This window comes from Coregonus clupeaformis, chromosome 1 (assembly GCF_020615455.1).
Source record: "Coregonus clupeaformis isolate EN_2021a chromosome 1, ASM2061545v1, whole genome shotgun sequence".
Classification (NCBI taxonomy): Eukaryota; Metazoa; Chordata; class Actinopteri; order Salmoniformes; family Salmonidae; genus Coregonus; species Coregonus clupeaformis.
In genome coordinates this window covers 25,461,212-25,481,975 of record NC_059192.1, presented here as the reverse complement: position 1 = coordinate 25,481,975, position 20,764 = coordinate 25,461,212, and the positions used below count along the sequence as shown (strand labels likewise).

The 20,764-nt window shown below is 42.7% G+C and overlaps 1 protein-coding gene across 1 annotated transcript in view; it reads left to right on the top strand.

Moving 5' to 3' along the window:
- The window catches only part of scn4aa (sodium channel, voltage-gated, type IV, alpha, a), an 83,696-nt gene that overhangs the window by 1,141 nt on the left and 61,791 nt on the right, over positions 1–20,764 (top strand). The window lies entirely within an intron of this gene.

Genomic DNA, 20,764 nt, shown 5'->3' with positions numbered 1-20,764 from the left:
CTCATCTAATCAAATGTATTGCCGTTTGTGTTTTATGCAAACCAAAACAACAACAGCACTACTCCTCATTGTAACCTTTTCAATGTAGCTACTGTAATAGGCCATGGTTAAATTGTAATAAAGTAATAGGATAGGCTAGCCCTAAATTATATTCTGTATGAAGATACTAATTTTCCTTGAATGGACAATCTAAAACTCCTGCAAAGTTTTTTGCTCATACTGTAAAGCTGCTCTTGATGCATTGGAGACATTTAATGTCAGAGAATGATTACAGGTGAAGATGCCTGACAAATGCAGTTAGATTATTTTTTGGATGTTATTGCTATGAGCATATTTGGTGATGTGATAAGTGATGTTTTGCTTGGATTTCATTGTTTTATTTTACTAAACCAGCTTTACAGTGTCTCCATTTGTCTGTCTTGTCTGTCTGTCTATGTGTACGTGTGTGTAATTACATATGTTTAACGTGCTACTACACTGTTGCAATACAGGGGATTGTTTGTAGTGTAGTTACTATCCCCTTTCTTTGTAACCTGGCCATTGAGGGCAGCCTGACTCGTCACAAGCACACTTCCGGCCAGGCACCTGGTCCTTTTGTCCAGTTTGGACAATTTCCCTCCCTTCCTCCCTCCTTCCCAGGGGGCAGTTTATATTTAGCCGGTGTCTTAATGGAAGGCAGGAAGGATACTGTGATGCTGTGGATGCTCAGTTGTACCCCACCATTCCTCCGCTGCTAATCCATGTTGCCCAAATCAGAGGTGTGGGGAGATGGAGACGGCCAGGCTCCCAGCCCCTCCATGCCCCCATGCACTGCTGTTCCCTGGACAGCCGGGCAGACTTGGAGATCAGGTGGTAGCGGCCCGTTCGTATTATTACCTGTCAGCAGTATGCCACCTCTTACGCAACCTGGCTGGCTCCCCAGCCACAATGGACCCCTTTAGGGACGGGGACAAGGCTACAAGTGCAGTTTGGAGGGTTATAGATGCGGAGTTGTGGTTATTGAAGTGGTTATTACATTTGTTATAACATTTGTCCAATCATAAAGGCTGTCTCTAAACCAAAGACATGGATATGTAGGCTAATACTCAATGTGGATTTGTGCCTCGTAATGAGACACTTTGCGTAAATCATCCATTGATGTCAATAAGAGATTTTCTTGGAAAGTAGGCCATCAGTCAGGCATCCAGCTACTTTACTCTCACGTGATTGGCAAATAATTTCTACAGCATCATTGTGAAGTGGTCTATTGGGACAGAATCAAAGGTGTCGTTGTTTGGATAAAAGGTGTTGCCGGTTTACAGTGTGTGTGTGTAACGGTGTTCTCAGCCATTTGTATACCAATCTGCTCTGCCTGTGTGTGTGTGTCGCAGCACTGAGTATCACATGCTCTTGGACGCAGAAGGTGTTGGTTTTGGGTTTCTTTCACCAAGGGAGGGCATGTGATTGCTTGGAAACACCTCCCCTATTTTTCCGTAGTAGGCAAAGGGTGAAATGAGGTCAAAGTGAAAGAAATCATCAAAATGTGGTGTTCTCCTTCCATGAGTTTTCCCCAATCATCACTCAGCACCCCCCCCCCCCAGCCATGATGTTGTTTGACCCAATGAGTAGATCATATCTTACATGAGTCATATCTTCATGTTGTACTGTAATGTGAAACTGTCTCCAATAACTTAGTTTGTCTCATTTCAACATTTGCGTGTAGAGCTATCATAACTGGCTATCAGGTTCTCTATTTAGGTTAATTGAAGGTTTTCTATCAGCCTCTTTAAGGTTGCTCAGAGTTTTTCCGTTAGATGTGGGACTATTCTATTCTCAGTAAATGTTTTAAAGACAAACCAAGGGGGTGAACAACGGGGTGAAGTAGTCATCGAGTAGGTTAGTCAGTTCTTGTTGGTGGGAATTGGTGAGCATCATGTTCAGTTCCATTTTGTCCAAAAAAAATACATTTGAGGAAGGACTTAGCATTGTTTTAGTATTCTTTCTGTTGTTGCTGTGTTATGTACAAAACTACTACTGGGATTGTAAAGTAATTGTAATCTTGTACCCTTACCTGTATTTAAGACACTTGAACTAAGGTTGTTCACCATTGTTTGCATGAAATGTAATTCACTTTAGACAAGTTATCCCAATTGGTTAGGGTTAGTTAGTGGTTGGGTTAGGTTTAAGAAATAAATGATTGGATAAGTGTCAAGGGTTGGAGTAGGATTTTAACCAGCAACTTTCTGTATGACAGCACAAATTCCCTCATGGCCATCACAGTTGCTTTAAATGTTTTAATGACAACACCTAGCTTATTACAGCCCTTCACAGCTCCTAGGAATGTAGTGACAGAAGCATACCACACGTCTAACGCTATCTCCACACCATGCATGGTTGCTGTTTCTAGATCATTACGGCCTACTATACATTAGCTCCTCTTCCTTTTGACAAATCATCACAGCAGTTCAACCAATAAAAGCCACCCAAGATGTGACCCTAACCAAAAATCAAATCAAAGTTTATTGGTTGCGTACACAGATTTGCAGATGTTATTGCTGGTGCAGCGAAATGCTTGTGTTTCGAGCTTCAACAGTGCAATACCTAGTAACACAAAACAATAAAAAAACAATCCAGTAAAATAAAAAATTAAGAAATTAAGAGATATCAGAACGAGCAATGTCAGAGGCCGGCATATAAATATATATATATATATATATATATATATATATATATATATATATATATATATATATATATATATATATAAATATATATATATACATATAATGATGTGTAAAGACAGTTTAGACAGTATATGAATAGAAAAGGTGTGTATAGCAGTAGTTATATAGGTGAGCCATGACTAGAATACAGTATATACATATGAAGTGGGTAAAACAGTATGTAAACATTATTAAAGTGACCAGTGTTCAATGACTATGTACATAGTGCAGCAGTCTCTAAGGTGCAAGGTAGAGTACCGGGTGGTAGCCGGCTAGAACCGTGACTAAGGTTCAGGGCAGGGTGCTGGGCGGAGGCCGGCTAGTAGTAACTGTTTAACAGTCTGATGGCCTGGAGATAGAAGCTGTTTCTCAGTCTCTCGGTCCCAGCTTTGATGCACCTGTACTGTCTCCACTATCTAGATGGTAGTGGGGTGAACAGGCTGTGGCCCAGGTGGCTGAGGTCCTTGATGATCTTCTTGGCCTTCCTGTGACACAGGGTGCTGTAGATGTCCTGGAGGACAGGCAGTGTGCCCCCGGTGATGCGTTGGGCTGACCGCACCACTAGGGCTGTGAAGGTCATGACATTTTGTCAGCCGGTTATTGTCATGCAAAAGGCTGCCGGTCTCACGGTAAATGACCGTTAATGAACATAAACACGTTTAGCATCACCAGGCCTCCACGCATACAAGCTGCATACAAGCTGCATACAAGCCGCATACAAGCCGCTGATGCGCGCCTTTGGAACATCTACATTAAAAAAAGTATAATAAATCAATTTAATATACACCATCACAATAAATCCATTATTTATTTAAGTCATGTCTAAATTATATGAAGAAAATGTATTTCAGAAAAATAGAATATGTTGGCCTACTGTATGTTATCTGGCTATGCTCCATGCCATAGGCTGTAGGTGTGTTAATTTAGCTGAGAAGATATGCTTATAAGTCCTGTGCCATTATTTTATATTATATTATTTTTTTGTAAGAAGAATATAATTAAAATAGATACCAGAAAGAAATGATTGGATAAATACCATTCCGGAGTGAGTGCCCATATGAAGTGGCTATGTTGAGCGTAAAAGTGATAATTTGAAACGGGTCCTATACACTACATTTAGAGTTATTTGGCAACTTTAGTTGTGAATGATACAAACCTTAGAATGTCTTAGAAATTAAAACTTGTATGGGCTGCATGATGCGACTATAGGCTATTGATGAGAAAGTTGCAATAAAAGCTTATGCTCTGTTCCTTGCCTCAGGCTGCACAGCTGTTCTCCCATCAAGTGATCATATTTTCACCCATCAGACTATTCTCAATTGAATCTTGTCTTTACTAATATGTTAAATTAGTTTCGATTTAGAATGGCCCATTATCAAATGAGCAGGAACAGGGGATGCACTCGAATTGTGAATGGATGACACACGCTTTCTGTTTTTTAATGATGCGGTTAGGCTACTTTGGTTTTATAGTGGAGCTGTGCTTAATATGAGCAGCTGAGAAATAAATATAAGAACACTTATTTCACTTCAAGCATCAACCACTGTTTGAGGAGCATGCTCTTGCTGCATGACAGGTGATATTCCGCCCAAACTCTGTATGCTTTTGGCTCTCCAACCCTGTTCCTGCAGCTACCCAGTGCTTAATTTGGGAAACTAAGTGAAATCTGTTCGAGAACATCAATAGTAACATGTTTTCACAATGAAACATATTTCACTAAATTGTTGACAGCCCCTCTGTGTGCTCAAGAAATGAATAAAGGAGAGAGGAGGAGATGGAAACGCATGGTGGTGAGATGTTGTGTATAGCTAAAGGTAATGTGTCACCCAGTTAATTATGAAAATATAAAAAAATGCCCTATTACTAGGCTATTCAAAATCAAATAATAATTCACTATAATTGTAGGCTAACTGTAAGCCGCTCTGCAACAGCATCGCCTAGGGCTATACGTTCTCTCCCAGACTCGTGGATAGACATTTTGGATAACTTAAGATAACCAGTCCATCCAGTATGCATAATAATACAGTCCACACTCTAAGGCAGGGGTGTCAAACGTACGGCCCGCGGGCCGGATCAGGCCCGTAAACGGGTTTAATCCGGCCAGCGAGATGATTTTGAGAAAAAAATTAACTATATATATATTTTATTTTATTTTTGTAAAGTATAAAAATGCGCTGCAATTTTTCAATAAAATAAACTGCTGTTCCAATTGCGTCCACTGGATGGCGCAATAGCAATTGTGTTAAGCAAGCAAACTGTTTATACCGGGGCAGAGCAAGTAGGTCAAGCACGTGCAGCCAATGAGCTAATTTGTTTTGCCCGCGATATTTATTACGGCTTCTACTTTTAACATTATGTGCTTTGGCACCCTCATTGCCCCAATATGTCTCTGTCAAAAAAGAGAAAAGTGGACGCAGAGTGCAGAGTGTTCCAAGAAAAATGGTCATCCTATTTATTCACGGAATTGAATGGGAAAGCTGTATGTTTGGTGTGTTCAGAGCATGTTGCAGTGCTGAAAGAATATAACCTTCGTCGCCACTATGTGAGTCTTCATGCCGACAAATATGACAACTTTCAAGGACAGCGGAGATGAGAGAAGGTGAATGAACTGTTGGCGGGTCTGAAGAAACAGCAGTCTGTGTTTACTCACAGCCGAGACATCAGTGACGCTGCAGTGAAAGCTAGCTACCTCATTGCTAATGAAATCGCAGTGGCTTCAAAACCATTTAGTGAGGGTGAATTTGTAAAAACATGCATGATGAAGGCAGTGGAGATTGTGTGCCCTGAAAAGCGGCAGGCTTTTGCAAATATCAGCCTGACAAGAAACACAGTTGCAGACAGGATTTCCGATCTTTCAGTGGATTTGGACAGCCAGTTGAAGCAAAAAGTAAAGTCATTTATTGCGTTTTCGGTTGCAATTGATGAAAGCACGGACATTACAGATGTTGCACAACTGGCCATTTTCATCCGCGGAGTTGATGACACATTGACCGTCACCGAGGAGTTCGTGGAGTTGGTGCCGATGACAGATACAACGACAGCAGCTGATATTTTTACCGCACTTTCGTCGGCCGCGCTGGACAGGGTCGGAGTGGACTGGTCCCGCGCTGTCAGCCTGGCTACAGATGGTGCGCCCTCAATGATCGGGAAAAAAGCAGGCGTTGTGACAAAGTTCAGAGAGAAAGTGCAATCTGCAAATGGAGGACGTGATTTTTCAACTTTTCACTGTATTTTGCACCGGGAGGCTTTGTGTTGCAAGTCATTAAAGATGGATAACGTCATGAAGGTGGTCATCCAAACTGTTAATTTCATCCGATCCAGAAGCCTGAATCACCGTCAGTTTGACAGCCTTCTCAGAGAGAAAGACCACATCTATGGCCTGCCATACCACACTGAGGTAAGATGGTTAAGCCGAGGTGCTGTGCTGAGGCGTTTCTTTGATTTACGAGAAGAAATTGAACAGTTCATGGAAGAAAAGGGCAAACCAGTGTTAGAATTTCATTCCGCAGAATGGATGCAGGACCTTGCATTTATGGTGGATGTTACAGAGCACCTGAATAACTTGAACAAACAGCTGCAAGGGCGCAACAAAGTTGTCACGCAGTATTATGACAGCATACGTTCTTTCAAGTTGAAGCTGTCATTGTGGGAGACGTAACTTGCCGGTGGTGATGCAGCTCACTTCCCCTGTCTGAAAAATGTGCGCGACCCAACATGTGGCAGACATGAAGCGGTTCAAAGATAAAATAACGGGACTGTTACGGGAGTTTGAGCAACGCTTTCAGATTTATGTTGATGTTTTTATGTTGATGTGCTATTGTTTTTAATTGATTTTATTTGTATATTTAACCTATTCTTGACTCTGTGGTTCTTGCACTTGTTTGGGGAACAGGATTTCATTATTTTTATCTACATTTCTGCCTGAGAAATGACACCCTGATATAGTTCTGTGATCTGTGATATACTTCTGTGAATCACTGAGGCATTGTGTGTTTGTGTGTTCTTTGTCCTCAGAACTTTCAAATAACTTGAGGTGTTTTATGATTAATAGTGATGTTGTGCTTTTGGACACTGTCCTCAGGCTCCAGCTTTATGTTTATATGTTTTTATGTTGATGTGCTATTGTTTTTAATTGATTTAATTTTATTTGTATATTTAACCTATTCTTGACTCTGTGGTTCTTGCACTTGTTTGGGGAACAGGATTTCATTATTTTTATCTACATTTCTGCCTGAGAAATGACACCTGATATAGTTCTGTGATCTGTGAAACAGTTCTGTTAATCACTGAGGCATTGTGTGTTTGTGTGTTCTTTGTCCTCAGAACTTTCAAATAACTTGAGGTGTTTTATGATTAATAGTGATGTTGTGCTTTTGTACACTGTCCTCAGGCTCCAGCTTTATGTTTATATGTTTTTATGTTGATGTGCTATTGTTTTTAATTGATTTTATTTTATTTGTATATTTAACCTATTCTTGACTCTGTGGTTCTTGCACTTGTTTGGGGAACAGGATTTCATTATTTGTATCTACATTTCTGCCTGAGAAATGACACCCTGATATAGTTCTGTGATCTGTGAAACAGTTCTGTTAATCACTGAGGCATTGTGTGTTTGTGTGTTCTTTTTCTTTAGAATTTTCAAATAAACTTGACGTGTTTTATGATTAATAGTGATGTTGTGCTTGTACTATTTTGGACACACTGTCCTCAGGCTCCAGCTTTATGTTGTATGTTGAGCGTATTAAAACAAAGAAAACAATCTGAAGTTGTTGTTTTTAAGTTATATATACCATGATTTTTTCACTTGGGAATAGATTTTCCTCCATGTGGCCCCTGAGCTAAAATGAGTTTGACACCCCTGCTCTAAGGCGATTACTCAAATGTGTTTAATTTTGGAGTATAGGCTAGACCAATTATGTACCACTCTCGGAGAGTTCAGAGCGCACACTGGGAGCTCCGGCCAAGGAGTAGGGTTGATCCAAGCGTTCTGACCTCACAATGGCAGTCAAGCACCCAAGCTAACTGGCTAAAGTTGGCTAGCTTGCTAGCTAATTCCAGACACAAATGAGAGAACACCTCACTCTGACCATTTTACTTGCCCTAGCAGAGCTGGTTAGGCTGTTTTCATGTTATCTAGAGTGTTGGTGACTCTAACTGTGCTGCTGCCAAAAATGTAATTATGTTTTTTTGCTGACGTTTACTGACACCAGTCATATTAACGGGTGTTGTACATTCGTAAATTCATCAGTAATTCTGCGTTCTTGCACACTCAGATGAGAGTGCTCTGAAATTGGAGTAGATAGCCAGAGTGAATTTATGTTCCGGCCCCCCAACCATCCGCTCAAGAAAAAAAAAATTATGCCAGCGGCTGAATCTAGTTGATGATCCCTGCTGTAGGCTGTCTCATTGTTGATAATCAGGCCTACCACTGTTGTGTCGTCAGCAAACTTGATGATTGAGTTGGAGACGTGCGTGGCTACGCAGTCATGGGTGAAGAGGGAGTACAGGAGGGGGCTGAGTACGCAACCCACGGTGGTGTTGTTGCCTACCTTCACCACTTGGGGTCGGCCTTCAGGAAGTCCAGGACCCAGTTGCACATGGAGAGGTTCAGGCCCTGAGCTTAGTGATGATCTTGGAGGGCACTATAATGTTGAAGGCTGAGCTGTAGTCACTGAAGAGTATTCTTACATAGGTATTTATCTTGTCCAGGTGGGATAGAGCAGTGTTCAGTGCAATGGCGATTGCGTCGTCCGTGGATCTGTTGGGGCGATATGCGAATTGTAGTGGGTCTAGGGTATCGGCTAGGGTGGAGGGGATATGGTCCTTAACTAACCTCTCAAAGCATTTCATGATGACAGAAGTGAGTGCTACGGGGCGATAGTCTTTTAGTTTAGTTACCTTCGCTTTCTTGGGTACAAGAACAATGGTGGACATCTTGAAGCAAGTGGGGACAGCAGCTGGGATATGGAGAGATTAAATACTGTCTATGTTCCCAGTCACCTTGTCATGGTTAAATGCGGTGGTCCGCACATAACCCCATTGAACAAGTTTGATTACTTTCAGGGTTAGCTTAGCTGTTTTTGGTTAGCTTAACATGCTACAGTAATGTGCTTGAGCTGGTGAACTGGTAGACCTCACATGAGGTGGCCACAATGAGACACAGGAGGAAATTTGAACAGGTGGAGCCACATTATAGGGGGTCATATCGACAGTCAGAGTTGGAAGTACAAGGTTAACTGGTGGGTGACAGGGTGTTGAATATAGCAGGGAGAGAGGGAGAGCTCTACGATTTGACACCATGAGAAAATGGAGGAACAGGGGGCGCGGCAAGTGTCAACGGGGGCCGTATGGATAAAAGCCCTTGTTTGCCCTGTTTATCTTTCTTTTACAACTTACCACATTCCATCCATGGCATAATGTTTTAGGCCTGCTGTATAGCAAGGGGATTGTAGGCATGTAGGCATCTGTGAGTGTTGTTCTTTTAGGTATTTATTGTCTGTATCACTCGATGGTTCCTAGTTTGTTGCATATGCGTGTAATTGAATTGAAATGAATACATAAAACAAATATTTCAATGATTTTATTGGGACTTTTTGCTAGACTGCAGAACTTTGATTGATGAATCCTGTACATTTTCAAACCACAATGACAGCAGCCTGTCTTTTGAGTTCAAAATGCCTTTCATACAATCAATATATTGCTGGATATCAATAATAATATGTTTTCTTTTTCTAACAGCATTTTTTTATGCTTATATGTTTATCATGCCTTAACCCCCTTGGAAACATAGATACCAATCCCCTGTTGTTCTCAAATTTCATCCAGTGACATTTTGCAATTGCCTAACACATGAGACATTGAGGAAAATTGAGATTCAACAGTCCAAACTGTCGACGGTTTTACGTTTCAGTATGTCATCAAGGCCTTGCACTGTATGAGCTCATATATCTGGTCCTCTGTCCTTGAGCAAAAAACCCAAAGCTTTGTAAGTTCATTTCCGGATAGATATATCGGTGCTCGCATTCCATGACCGTCTAGTGTAACGCCCAGGGCCTATATTATCCCCTCCATATCTTCAACGGGAATGTCATGTTTGAGCGGATGGGTGTCCTTCATTGATATGTACGGCGGTGACATATACAGTATGAGGATGTCTGGGACGGCCATGAAAATCTCTTCTCTTCCTCTTTCTCTTACAGAGTTTGTGCCACTATGGATTGGTGACAACATTCAAAGTTGAATCTAATGTACAGTACCAGTCAAAAGTTTGGACACACCTACTCATTCAAGGGTTTTTCTTTATTTTTTACTATTTTCTACATTGTAGAATAATAGTGAAGACATCAAAACTATGAAATAACACATATGGAATCATGTAGTAACCAAAAAAGTGTTCTTCAAATAGCCACCCTTTCCCTTGATGACAAATTTGCACACTCTTGGCATTCTCTCAACCAGCTTCACCTGGAATGCTTTTCCAACAGTCTTGAAGGAGTTCCCACATATGCTGAGCACTTGTTGGCTGCTTTTCCTTCACTCTGCCGTCCGACTCATCCCAAACCATCTCAATTGGGTTGAGGTCGGGGGATTGTGGAGACCAGGTCATCTGATGCAGCACTCCATCACTCTCCTTCTTGGTCAAAAAGCCCTTACACAGCCTGGAGGTGTGTTGGGTCATTGTCCTGTTGAAAAACAAATGATAGTCCCACTAAGCGCAAACCAGATGGGATGGCGTATCGCTGCAGAATGCTGTGGTAGCCATGCTGGTTAAGTGTCACAGATAGTGTCACCAGCAAAGCACCCCCACACCATAACACCTCCTCCTCCATGCTTTACGGTGGGAAATACACATGCAGAGATCACCCGTTCACCCACAGCACGTCTCACAAAGCCACGGCGGTTGGAACCAAAAATCTCAAATTTGGACTCCAGACCAAAGGACACATTTCCACCGGTCTAATGTCCATTGCTCGTGTTTCTTGGCCCAAGCAAGTCTCTTCTTCTTATTGGTGTCCTTTAGTAGTGGTTTCTTTGCAGCAATTCGACCATGAAGGCCTGATTCACACAGTCTCCTCTGAACAGTTGATGTTGAGATGTGTCTGTTACTTGAACTCTGTGAAGCATTTATTTGGGCTGCAATTTCTGAGACTGGTAAATAATGAACTTATCCTCTGCAGCAGAGGTAACTCTGGGTCTTCCATTCCTGTGGCGGTCCTCATGAGAGCCATTTTCATCATAGTGCTTGATGGTTTTTGTGACTGCACTTGAAGAAACATTCAAAGTTCTTGGAATGTTCCGTATTGAATGACCTTCATGTCTTAAAGTAATGATGGACTGTTGTTTCTCTTTGCTTATTTGTGCTGCTCTTGCCATAATATAGACTTGGTCTTTTACAAAATAGGGCTATCTTCTGTATACCCCCCCCACACCTTGTCACAACACAACTGACTGGCTAAAACGCATTAAGAAGGAAAGCAATTCCACAAATTAACTTTTAAGAAGGCAAACCTTTTAATTGAAATGTTTTACATTTTACATTTTACTCATTTAGTCATTTAGCAGACGCTCTTATCCAGAGCGACTTACAGTTAGTGAGTGCATACATTTTCATACTGGCCCCCTCAGAGGAGGAAGGGGAGGACCATCCTCCTCAGTGAACTTCACAAACATTTTAATTGTAAAACATTAAAAAAGTTATAATTTTTAGATAAAACTATACTAAATATAATGGTGTCACCAAATAACTGATTAAAACACACTATTTTGCAAAGAAGGTCTACAGTAGCCTCAACAGCACTCTGTAGGGTAGCACCATGGTGTAGCCGGAGGACAGCTAGCTTCCATCCTCCTCTGGGTACATTGACTTCAAAACAAAACCTAGGAGGCTCATGGTTCTCACCCCCTTCCATAGACTTACACAGTAATTATGACAACTTCCGGAGGACGTCCTCCAGCCTATCAGAGCTCTTGCACCATGAACTGATATGTTGTCCACCCAATCAAAGAATCAGATAATTAATCTAGTACTGAAAGCATAAGCTACAGCTAGCTAGCACTGCAGTGTATACCATTTGGTGAGATGTTGACTCAAAGAGAGAGAAAGACAATAGTTGAACAGTTTTGAACAAATTAATTTCTTCCAAAATGAAGGAGAAGCAAGAGAGAAATAGAGAGAGAGAGATTTCGTAATTTGTTTCACTTTCAGTTTCACTTACTTAGCTAGCAAATGTAGCTAGCTAGTTTAGCCTACTGAAACACACTGATCAAACAAAGGGATGCTATGTTAGCTAGCTGGCTATGACTTTCCAACACAACACTGGAACTCTTCCAAGTCAAGGTAAGCTTTTGGTATTACTAATTTATTGCCACCGTGGCCCGCCGGTGTAACTGCTTACTGACTGTACACTGTAACGTTACTGCATGATTGTAGCGGGTTTACTAACGCGTTAGTTCTATTAGCTATGCTGACTATGACGTTACTTTAGCTAATATGGTGACAACAATGTAGGCTGTTTGTAGAGGTTTGGCTTGGAAAGGTTTTTTTGCCTGGTCACATACAGCTGATTTGTTGTGCATTGAAGTCCACAAGCGAAGGGAAGAGAAGGAATACAACGTGGCTGTTATGAGAGTGAACTCTGTTTACGCATGATCAGGGGTGTATTCATTCCGCCGATTCTGTTGAATGACGTTTCTTAAACGGAAGCAAAAGGAACAAAACGGGGATAAACATACCTGAATTTGTCGAATAGAAACTTTTGTTTGCAACTGTTGGACTAATGATTACACCCTATATCAGCTAGATGCAGGCAAGAGTGTGCGGTATTGAATGTCACTGTCTGTCACTTCAAATTTGTCTCTCGACCTGTGTGCACCTACGTTGTAAACTTTCATTCATAGGCTACGTTGTAGCAACCTCATGATGGGTATAGGGAAAATGTGAGTATCATGTAGTAGCCTAAACCTATCGCTGTTACATCGAACTGAGTGAATGGAATATGAATGAGAGTCATCCAATATGCTGTACTAGAAATAAGGCTATGCTCATGAAAAAAGAATTGTCCTCCCTCATCTTAAACAGCACTGATCGCTACTGATGTACACTATATAATAATGATGTATTGATTTATGAATGATTTATTGACAGTGGAAGTCATGTACATTTTGATTATATAGACACATTTTTAGCCTTGTAACTGTGATTTGCTTCCAGGAAGAATCAACAAGGTTTGGTGGACCAAAGCTTCAAAATGACTTCTGTTTGTCCAATAGTAAGGTCGTGAGAAAGTCCCGACGCCAATATAAATTTGGTGTGTAGCCATTGGCTTAATCTCCTATCAATCATCTCTGACAACACCTCCCGCCGTCTTGTGTACCTCAGTTTATGTGTTTATGCGTTCATCTGTTGCAACATGGAGATTTCAGAAAATGTAGCTAGCTGCTTTCCCCATAAGCATAACACACATTGACCACAGATTTGGACAACGTATAGCCGGCAAGGCTGCCTCCTACATTAAGTTAGCTAGCTAGAAGCTAGCTAGCTCTAGTAGCCTCTCAAACTCGGTTCGATCCCGGGCTGTATCACAACCGGCCATGATCGGGAGTCCCATAGGGCGGTGCACAATTTACTTGGCTCATCGCGCTCTAGCGACTCCTTGTGGTGAGCTGGGCTCCTGCAGGCTGACCTCGGTCATCAGGTGAACGGTGTTTCCTCCGACACATTGGTGCAGCTGGCTTCCAGGTTAAGCAGGCGGGTATTAAGAAGCGTAATTTGGTGGGTCATGTTTCAGAGGACAAATGACTCGACCTTCGCCTCCCGAGCCCGTTGGAGAGTTGCAGCGATGAGACAACATCAAAATTGGGGAGAATAATGGGGTTTAATACATCAACAACAAAAAATAGTACCGTATGACAAAGAGTAACCAATACTTTGGATTTGATCAAATGTTCATGCAAGCGTCCTTTTACATTTCCAGAATGGGTCAATTATTTGTTTGTTTTTGATTGATCATCTGTCATTTATTTTATAATTTGGCAACTTCAGACCTATGCCCTTGGATGCAGGTCACTCAGTGTCACTCAATGTAGCCTACAAATGCCGCCAAAGCTATTATTTACTTAATTTAAACAGAATGCAGGAGACCACCATCTCCGATCTAACTTTTCCTATGGGAAGACACAAGCCATCCTGTTCCAGTTTGGCTAGCTCTTAAAAAATAAAAATAAATAAACCTGGATTTTCCAGGGGATGGCCTTTGATTGGTGGGCAGGCCCCACAGTGAATTATGTGACATAATGCGATCAGGAAATGTCTCCAGGAACAAATCCGTCCCCAGGATGTGTATTTTAAGGCCAGCCATCCTTCTCAGGGAGGGAGAGAAGGGGAGAGGGGCCCCTTGTCTCCTAGAATTGGGTCTTGAAATGGGTGAGAGGTGGGGGTGGAAGGTGACTGTGGGGGGAAGTAGAGCGAAGGGGTTATTGAGGATGCCTGCATAATGGGCAACCAGAATGGCACAGTGAAGCCTAATAGATGTGGGGAAATGACAGTTCAAAGACCATCTTTGGCAGGAATGTTGAAATACGGACTAGAAGTGGGAGTGGGGTGGTGACGGCTAGGGTTGGTGGGAGGTTGGAGGGGCAATGGATGTTTGAGTGGTGTAAACGGAGATTTAGCGCCTTGGGTGTCCGGTGTGTGTGTGTGTGTGTGTGTGTGTGTGTGTGTGTGTGTGTGTGTGTGTGTGTGTGAAATAGAGGGAAGGGTGTAGTGGCGGAAGCCCAGTGGATTTGGGCCTCATGTAAAATAGGAGGTGGCGGAGTGGGGAGTTAGCCCGGTAAGTTAAATTGGCATGCTGGGATGTGAGGGAGAGAGTGAGGGTTCAACGGGGGAGGAATGAGCAGAGTCATCAGGCTGCTGTAACATGATGCTCCGCAGTGATTGCCGGTGGCAGCTGGGCAGCCACTGTATCTGTGTGTGAGCGTGTGTGTGTAATGTGTATGTGTGTGAATGTATGGTTATCTATAATTGTGTTTGTGTGTGTATCAATGTATATACACTGAGTGTACAAAACATTAGGAACACCTGCTCTTTCCATGACATAGACTGACCAGGTGAATCCAGGTGAATCAGGTGATCCCTTATTGATGTCACTTCAATCATTGTAGATGAAGGGGAGGAGACAGGCTAAAGAAGGATATTTAAGCATTGAAACATGGATTATGTATGTGTGCCATTCAGAGCTTGAATGGGCAAGACAAAATATTTAAGTGCCTTTGAATGGAGTATGATAGTAGGTGCCAGGCGCACCGGTTTGACTGTGTCATAAACTACAACGCTTCTGAGTTTTTCACGCTCAACAGTTTCCTGTGTGTATCAAGAATGGTCCATCACCCAAAGGACATCCAGCCAACTTGACACAACTGTGGGAAGCATTGGAGTCAACATGGGCCAGCATCCTTCCATGCCACAACGAATTGAGGCTGTTCTGAGGGCAACAGGGGGTGCAACTCAATATTACGAAGGTGTTCCTAAAGTTTTGTACACTTAGTGTATGTGTGTGTGTGTGTGTGTGTGTGTGTGTGTGTGTGTGTGTGTGTGTGTGTAAATGTGTGTGTGTGAGTGTGCGTGTGTATGGCTGTGTGTGTCATTGTGTGGGCATCTTGCCACCAATTCCCCTGAATCGACTCAGTCACATATTCTGTCAGTATACAGTATATCATAGCAGCCTGTGGTCCCCAAGTTCCCTGTTCAGATGCATGCTGTTGCATCTGCCTGGCTTGGCTTGTGACACACAGTGCACTTATCTACAGAAAATCTGTACCTTATCCTGCTGTTAGATGAAAAGACCCAGAAGGCCCAAATGTCTACAGAAATTAAAGGGGAACTCCAACTTCAGGGAGGATCACCACAGGTGATAATGTCACAATGTAATAAACACTACCACCCACGCTATTGAATAAATTGATCAGGGGTGAGTTCCCCAAAGCTTTCATAGGACTAAGGTCATCATAGATCCCACTTAAAGAGCATTGTTAGCATCTGAGCTGACCTTAACTACGAACTGTAACTTTAGCTACCTAGCTAACTAAATAACTTGGCTAACTGAAGGGCGAAACAATTCACTTTACAGTTAGCTATCGCACCACTCTTTGTTAGCAAACGTAACAGTTACTCCAGGTGGCTCCACTAATGACTGTATACATTTTTACGTTTGTAAAGTAGTATTAGTAGTATTTATTAGGATCCCCAGTTAGCTGCTGCCAAACAGGAATAAAAAACAAACAAATAAAATACATAATATATACTGAACAAAAATATAAAGTGTAAAGTGTTGGACCCATGTTTCATGAGCTGAAATAAAAGATCCCAGACATTTTCCATAAGCACAAAAAGCTTATTTCTCTAAAATGTTGTGCACAAATTTGTTTACATCCCTGTTAGTGAGCCTTTGCCAAGATAATCCATCCACCTGACACGTGTGGCATATCAAGAAGCTGATTAAACAGCATGATCATTACACAGGTGCACCTTGTGCTGGGGACAATAAAAGGCCACTCTAAAATGTGCAGTTTTGACACACAACACAATGCCACAGATGTCTCAAGTTTTGAGGGAGCTTGCAATTGGCATGCTGACTGCAGAATTGTCTACCAGAGCTGTTGCCAGATAATTTAATGTCCATTTCCTACCATAAGTCGTTTTAGAGAATTTTGCAGTACGTCCAACCGGCCTCACAACCGCAGACCACATGTAACCACACCAGCCCAGGACCTCCACATCCGGCTTCTTTACCAGCGGGATTGTCTGTGACCAGCCACCCAGACAGCTGATGAAACTGTGGGTTTGCACAACAAAATAATTTATGCACAGACTGTCAGAAACAGTCTCAGGGAAGCTCATCTGTGTGCTCGTCGTCCTCACCAAGGTCTTGACCTGACTGCAGTTCAGCGTCGTAACCGACTTCAGTGGGCAAATGCTCACCTTCGATGGCCGCTGGCACGCTGGAGAAGTGTGCTCTTCACGGATGAATCTCGGTTTCAACTGTACCGGGCAGATGGCAGATGTGTGGGCGAGCGGTTTGCTGATGTCCCAGTTCTTCCATGGCCTGCATACTCACCAGACGTCACCCATTGAGCATATTTGGTATGCTCTGGATCGACGTGTACGACAGCGTGTTCCAGTTCCCGCCAATATCCAGCAACTTCGCACAGCCATTGATGAGGAGTGGGAAAACATTCCACAGGCCACAATCAACAGCCTGATCAACTCTATGCGAAGGAGATATGTCACGCTGCATGAGGAGAAATGGTGGTCACACCAGATACTGACAGTTTTTTTGATCCACGGCCCTACCAATTTTTTAAAGAAATCTGTGACCAACAGATGCATATCTGTATTCCCAGTCATGTGAAATCCATAGATTAGGGTCTAATGAATTTATTTCAATTGACTGATTTCCTTATAGGAACTGTAACTCAGAAAAATATCGCAAGATTTCATCTGGAGAGAGAGGGGAGAAAGAAGTCAAAGCATAGGGTAGGGCATTGTGACCAGGACCAGCGGTGTCATTTGACTTAATAAATGAGGATCGGATGTCGTCAACCTTCTTTTCAAAATGGTTGACGAAGTCATCCACAGAGAGGGAGGAGGGAGGGGGATGAGGATTCAGCAGGGAGGAGAAGGTGGCAGAGAGCTTCCTAGGGTTAGAGGCAGAGGCTTGAAATTCATAGTGGTAGAAAGTGGCTTTGGCAGCGGAAACAGAGGAAGAGAATGTAGAGAGGAGGGAGTGAAAATATGACAGGTCCGCAGGGAGTCTAGTTTTCCTCCATTTCCGCTCGGCTGCCCGGAGCCCTCTTCTGTGAGCTCGCAATGAGTCGTCAAGCCACGGAGCAGGAGGGGAGGACCGAGCCGGCCGGGAGGATAGGGGACATAGAGAGTCAAAAGATGCAGAAAGGAAGGAGAGGTGGGTTGAGGAGGCAGAATCAGGAGATCGTAGGGAGAAGGATTTAGCAGAGGGAAGAGATGATGGGATGGAAGAGGAGAGAGTAGCGGGAGAGAGAGAGCGAAGGTTGCGACGGCACATTACCATCTGAGTAGGGGCAGAGTGAGTAGTGTTGGAGGAGAGCGAGAGAGAAAAGGATACAAAGTAGTGGTCGGCGACTTGGAGGGGAGTTGCAGTGAGATTAGTAGAAGAACAGCATCTTGTAAAGATGAGGTCAAGCGTATTGCCTGCCTTGTGAGTAGGGGGGGATGGTGAGAGGGTGAGGTCAAATGAGGAAAGGAGTGGAAAGAAGGAGGCAGAGAGAAATGAGTCAAAGGCAGACGTAGGGAGGTTAAAGTCACCCAGAACTGTGAGGGGTGAGCCATCCTCAGGAAAGGAACTCATCAAGGCATCAAGCTCATTGATGAACTCTCCAAGGGAACCTGGAGGGCGATAAATGACAAGGATGTTAAGCTTGAATGGGCTAGTGACTGTGACAGCATGGAATTCAAATGAGGAGATAGACAGATGGGTCAGGGGAAAAAGAGAGAATGTCCACTTGGGAGAGATGAGGATTCCTGTGCCACCGCCGCGCTGACCAGATGCTCTCGGGGTATGCGAGAACGCATGGTCAGAATAGGAAAGAGCAGTAGGAGTAGCAGTGTTTTCTGTGATAATCCATGTTTCCGTCAGCGCCAAGAAGTCGAGGGACTGGAGGGTAGCATAGGCTGAGATGAACTCTGCCTTGTTGGCCGCAGAACGGCAGTTCCAGAGGCTCCCAGAGACCTGGAACTCCACGTGGGTCGTGCGCGCAGGGACCACCAGATTAGAGTGGCAACAGCCACGTGGTGTGAAGCTTTTGTATGGCCTGTGCAGAGAGGAGAGAACAGGGATAGACAGACACATAGTTGACAGGCTACAGAAAAAGGCTACAATAATGCAAAGGAGATCGGAATGAAATTAACTAAACATCTGGGAAAGCGAGAGAGCGGGGCCTCCCTCACTTACATTTCACTGAAACACTCAAATATAACTCTCACAACTTCCACTTTAGAAATTATAATTGTTGTAAACTACAGCGGTTCAATGTTTTCTAGGAATAGACTCTAACTTAGTTTATTCAGCTAGCTAACTTGGTACAGTATTCTTCCGTGAAAACCGTCCAGGGCACCGAATCCTATGACGCCATAGCCTACTAGCATGCCAGCCTCCAATAACACGGTTTAGCACCACTACATTTATATTACAATTTAGTCATTTAGCAGACGCTCCCATCCATAGCGACCCACAACTAGTGCATTCATCTCAAGATAGCCAGGCGAGACAACCACATATCACAGTCGTATCACAACCACGTATCACATATCACATATCACTACATAATACAATGCAAAATACAATACAAAATACATTATATAATGTTTGTGTGTTTCTTCACAGTCCCTGTCGTGCCGCAAGGTGTTCTTTTATCTGTTTTTTTTTATCTGGTTTTATTGCTAGCTTGAGTTACCTGGGGAGGCAGAGAGTTCCATGTAGTCATAGCTCTATTTAATACTGTTTGTTTCCCAGCTTCTGTTCTGGACCTGGGGACTGTGAAGAGACCTCTGGTTGCATGTCTTGTGTGGTACCGATGAGTATCCAAACTATGTGGCAACAGCTTGAACAAAGTTTGGTACCTTCAACACCTCGCACAAAGACCAATAGTGATGCAGTCACTCTGCTCAACTTTGAGTCAGGAGAGATTGACATGCATTTCGCTACACCCGATATAACATCTGCTAAACACGTGTATGTGACAAATAACATTTGATTTGAATTTGATTTTATGTTATTGACATTCGCCCTCTGTGCACATCTAAGTGCAATACGTGCTGTTCTGTTCTGGACCAACTGCAATTTGCCTATGTTCTTCTTTGCCGCACCTGACCACACAACTGGGCAGTAGACCAGGTGCGACAAAACTAGGGCATGTAGGACCTGTGTGGTTGATTTAGATGTCAAAAAAGCAGAGCAATGCCTTATCATGGACATACCTTTTCCCATTTTAGCAACCATAGAGTCTGTATGTTTTGACCATGACAGCTTGTTATCTAGGGTTACACCCAGCAGTTTAGTCTCCTCAACTTGCTGAATTGCCACATTATTCAATAATAGATCTAGATGAGGTTTAGGGTTGAGCGATAGTTTTTGAATATTTAGCACCAGCCTATTGCTAGTTAACCCTTCTAAAACTGACTGGAGCTCTATGTTAAGGGTGTCAGTTATTTATATGACTGTTGTAGCCGACGTGTATACTGTTGAGTCGTCAGCGTTCATAGACACACAGACATTATTCAAAGTCAGTGGAAGGTCATTAGTACATTTTACATTTTAGTCATTTAGCAGACGCTCTTATCCAGAGCGACTTACAGTTAGTGAGTGCATACATTTTTCATACTGGCCCCCAGTGGGAATCAAACCCACAACCCTGGTGTTGCAAGCGCCATGCTCTACCAACTGAGCTACAGGAGTTAGTAAAAACAGAAAACAATAATGGCCCAAGCCGGCTGCCCTGCGGTACACCACACTCAACTGAATTTACATTAGAGAGGCTTCCATTAAAGAAAACCCTCTGTGTTCTAATAGATAAGTAACTATCAATCCATGATAAGGCAGAGGATGTAAATCCACGTTTTTTCATCAATAGGTTATGATCAATGATCTCAAAAACCAAAACAGCTCCCACAATCTTCTTATCATTTTCTTTCAGCTAATCATCAGTCATTTGTTTGAGTACCGAGCATATTGAGTGCCCTTCCCTATAAGCATGCTGAAAGTCTGTTGTTAATTTGTTTTCTGTAAAATAACATTGTATTTGGTCGAACATGATTTTTTCCAAAAGTAACAGGCTGATTGATACATATACATCCATCCATCCATCCATCCATCCATCCATACATACATACATACATACATACATACATACATACGTGTATATACAGTACCAGTCAAAAGTTTGGACACACCTACTCATTCCAGGGTTTTTCTTTATATTTACTATTTTCTACATACACCTTAGCCAAATACATTTAAACTCAGTTTTTCACA